A 4,644-nucleotide genomic window follows, 5' to 3' on the forward strand; every position below is an offset into this window, starting at 1 on the left:
GGTCACTGACTGACCTAAGTTGATTCAAAGCCTAAAAGTATATGTCTCTTTACAAAGCAATGAGAAAATCATAGGATGAACAGAAGCCACATGTGCGGCCCAAGAGGCCAAATATTGTTTGAGGGTTATTATTGCCTACTCGGCCCCAACACAGGTTCTCTACCCATATTTACATTGAATTATTTGTTTTTTGATGTTAAGTTGTATAAATTCTTTATGTATTTTAGATATTAACCCCTTATCAGATATATCATTTGCAAATATCTTCTATCATTCATTAGGTTGCCCGTTTGTTTTGTTGATAGTTTTCTTTGTTGTGCAAAAACTTTGGTTACCTGAACTTGAAAAGATATATGAACCCTATGTGTATTGAGAATTATTTATAATAGGATATGGAATTAAATCAAATGTTCATCAATAGATGAATGGATAAGGAATATCACACACACACACACACACACACACACACACACACAGAGGAATATTACTGATCATTAAAAAGAATGGGTTTTTTCCCAGTCATAACAAAAAGAATGGGCCTGGAGGGTATAATGCTAAGTAAAAAATAAAAGTCAGTCTCAGAAAATACCATATGTTTTCATTCATATGTGGAAATTAAGAAATAAAACAAATGAGCAATCAAAGATAAAAAAAGACAGGAAAAAAAAACCACCCGAGACTCTTAAATAAAACTGGTGGTTGCCACAGAGGAGGTAGTTGGGGAGATGGGTGGAATAGATAAAAGGAATTAAGAGTACACTTACCTTGATCATGGTGGAATTGTTGAATGATTATATTCTACACCTGAGAGTAATAAAATAATGTCACTGTATGTTAATTATACTTCAATTAAAAAAATGATAGAAACTAGAAAAAGGAAAACAAGATGAAATATGTCCCCTGCCATTAAGGAGCTTATATTCTAATACAAGGGGTAAAGCATAGCTGTAATGCAAAGTAGAAAATGTTGTCATAAGTAATATACAAATAAAGTGTCCTGGAATTTAGAGTGGAGGATGATTATTTAGGGTTGGCACAGTGGTGAGAGTTGGTTGGTCATATCAGAGAAGACTTTATAGAGTAATGGCATTTGAGTTAGCTCTTCCCAAGGACAGATAAGAATTTTGCAACATGTGGGCAATGAGACAAGATTGTAGGCAGAGAGAACAACACTAGGAAAAGCACAGGAAAATGCAGCCATGTTCAGAGCACACTGACCAAGCTGTGTAGTTTGAGCCTTGCCTGTGACGGGGGACAAGAGAACATGCACAAGTAGATTGGAGCCAGAACTTTCCTTTGAGCACAAAGTACTTTGACTTTGAACCTACTACATGTACTAAAACCCTCTGCAGCTGGTTCTTCTATTTGGCAACATTGGCAGTCTTGGACTGAAATTTTCTTGGCAATTTTCTGCTTTGGTCCACCTGGCCAACTGAGTGGCAAGTGTCCTGGGTTCTGGTCTTGTTTCCATGGCTAACTAGCACCAGGACCTTGAGCAAGCTGCTCAGATTCTTCAATGCTCTCCTCATTTATCTGTAACCCAAGAGGTCAGGAATGATCATTTCTACCTTCCCTCCCTCCTTCCTTCCTTCCTTCCTTCCTTTCTTTCTTTCTTTCTTTCTTTCTTTCTTTCTTTCTTTCTTTCTTTCTTTCTCTTTCTTTCTTTCTTTCTTTCTTTCTTTCTTTCTTTCTTTCTTTCTTTCTTTCTTTCTTTTTGAGAGCGAGAGAGAGAGAGAGAGAGAGAGAGTATGCAAGTGCATACAAGTGTGTGAGGGAGGGGCAGAGAGAGAGGGAGAAAGGGAGAGAAGTGGGGCTTGTGTTCCACCTTGAAGCAAGGCTGGTGCTCATCTGATGTGGAACTCAAAGTCAAGAATCATGAGATCATGACCTGAGCTGAAGTCCACTGCTTAATGACTGAGCTACTCAGGCGCCCTACAACTGATCATTTCTAAGGTTATCTTAACTTGAAAACTCCTAGGATTTCCTCTGGTTCTTCTGCCCTGTTATTCTCTCAATCAGGTGGCTCTATTGCTCACTATCTGAAGCTGCATCCTGCTCAATTTTCACTAAAATTGATTTTTTATCTATAAAGGTACAATAACACCCCATTTCTCCTGCAGTGTTTGGAACTAATTGATAATCAAGACATAGAGACAGATTATTAAACCATCAGCTTTAGACCTGTACCCAGGCAATTGTAGTTTTGCCTGTGTGGCTATGCCTGAGTTCTGGTGACTGTTCTGTCTGTTCCATCAGAGTAGAATCTTGTTCAAAGGAAGAAGTAGATTCTCCCCTTCTTCTAGACCCAACAGTAAGAACAGTGTTGTTCATTCAAAGAGGAACAGGGAAAATACAGCTCTGGGCAGGAGAATGCCTGGCAGGACCATCCTTGGTCCTGCTCCATTTATTCCCCTTGGGCTATGGGGAGGGGGTATAAGTAGTGAAATTGATAGAAGGCCCAAACAGGTTTCACTGACTCCAGGGAACCCTTGAAGATGAACTGCCTCCAGTGTGTGCACAACAGGCATCTTTCTTGATGCAGTCAGAGTTTTATGGTTGGCATAAAAAGGTCAGGGTTTTCTATTGTATTAATGTATGGGGCCAGCTCTGAGAGGGAGGGATAGGAAGCTACATTGTTACTTGAGGGAATTTCTCATGTACCCAACAGAGAGTGGGTAGCTTCAGGAAAGCCTGCTAGAGGCAGGATTATCCATATACTTACCAACTCTTTTAGATACTTTTTTGAGATACTGGTGCAGTCTTGTGAGAATATATAAGAATGCTTAGGGAGAGATAACTTATACACCAAATGGGGGGGGCAGACTGAAATAAGTAGAATAAGTAACTGGATAGGGACTGAGGCTCCAGTCTGTGGGTCACTATGGGCAAGATGCTAATCTGGGAAGTCCCTACTCTAGTCTAACTTCAGTCATCTTTCCTGTAGCCCTGGAAGTGGAGGGAACCACCATATAGCTAGAAGGCCTGCAGATGGAAAGGTGGTCAGATGAAGGACCCTGTGAGGAAGGTTCCGAGGGAGGAGAGTTCTGCCTCAGTTTCCCCCATATCCTCTTCTCTCCTGTTTTATTAGATCCCTGGAGAAGCAGACGATGGGACAGAGGGATTCACACACTGGAGAACTCTCTCTTCTTGGGTTTCAGGATTCACAAGTGCTGGGGGGAGGGGAAGCTGAGTTCCTAGTATGACCTTTGTTATTCTCTCCCGTAAAGCGAGTATCTTGGGGAGGGAAGATGGGGTAGGTGTTTGTCTTCATCAGCCTGAGTCCTTCTGGTATCATCTAGAGTCCTTCAGAAACCTTTATCTCTTGAAGCACCAAAATCCCAGTACCTCACAAGCTCTCATGCTGATACCTTCTCCTCCACCTCCACCACCAGTCCAACATCCTTTTTTTCGTGGGGTGAGAGTCACTGAATGTTTCTGACTGTTCTTCCTTTGTTTCCCCTGTCACTACTTGTGATAAAGTTTTGGGATGATGGTAGTGGGGTTCAGAGCTGATGGCCTCAGAGCTGACGGCCAATACAGAATTCTTGAAGATATCTTTGGTGCAAAAAGGTAATTTTATTAAAGCATGGGGACAGGACCTGTGGGCAGAAAGAGATGCACTTGGGTTGTGAAGAATGGCTGGTTTTATACCATGCATTTGGGGTAGGTAAAGTCAAAAGGGAGGTTTCCAAAGAGATTTTCATATGTTAAAGACTCACAGATTGCTGGAGGCCTAGCTATTGTTTTCCTCTTTAGCAAAGCATTAACAGTAACATAGTAGGGGGTTCCTGGACTTTAAGCTATTGAAAAGGGTTTGCCTTTTTCTTGTAATTTATTAAGATATTTGTAACCTGATGGAGACTCTATCATTTTAACCATATGTGTTCTGTCCTTTTCTTTGTCTTTGGCAACCATGAGCTCCTGAGGAATATCACACATATAACACCTGGGTGGTGGGGATGCTGTTAGCCTGTACTTTGCCCTCAGCTTGCATCACACTCCCTCATCACTTGGAGATTTGTCCAGGAGATCCTGACTCTGATGGCTCAGGATGGGGGATGTGTCTAGGTGTTTTCCTCTGAGGTACCATTTTTCCCTTGCCTCATTTGCTGTCACCCAACTTACTAAGTTAAATTAAACAGTAATGTTATCTGTGTGTCTCCAGTCCCATGCAGCTTGCTCTGGGAAGATGAATACAATAACTTGTCCCTCTCATTTGGCTGCCTTATAATTTCATTTTCTCCTGTTGCCTGATATGCTCATTTATGTATCTGAATGTATCAGAATGGTTTTGACCTGGGAGTTCAAAGAAGAATGAGCACCTTGAGAGGCCCCCAACATGACTGGCTTTTGTCTCAGTCCTTTGTAGGGAGGAGGCTCTATCTGCTGACTCTTTCTTTCTGGGGAAGGTGTGTGTGGATTGTACCCAGAGGGTTTAGGAGGAAAATGCGAACACCAGAGTGGACTAGGAGGCACATGGGGAGAAGGAAAGAAAAGGGGAAGGTTTTGTCTTTTCAGATTTCCCCTAAGGGATGAAAGTTGGAATAAGACGTTTGAAAGTCTAACATGTTTTTCTTGTCTTGTTTTATAAGGAAGGGGTCTGAATTGGGGAATGGCATGGACTTTATGGGGGAGAGGGAGGCT

This window comes from Suricata suricatta, chromosome 10 (assembly GCF_006229205.1).
Source record: "Suricata suricatta isolate VVHF042 chromosome 10, meerkat_22Aug2017_6uvM2_HiC, whole genome shotgun sequence".
Lineage (NCBI taxonomy): Eukaryota > Metazoa > Chordata > Mammalia > Carnivora > Herpestidae > Suricata > Suricata suricatta.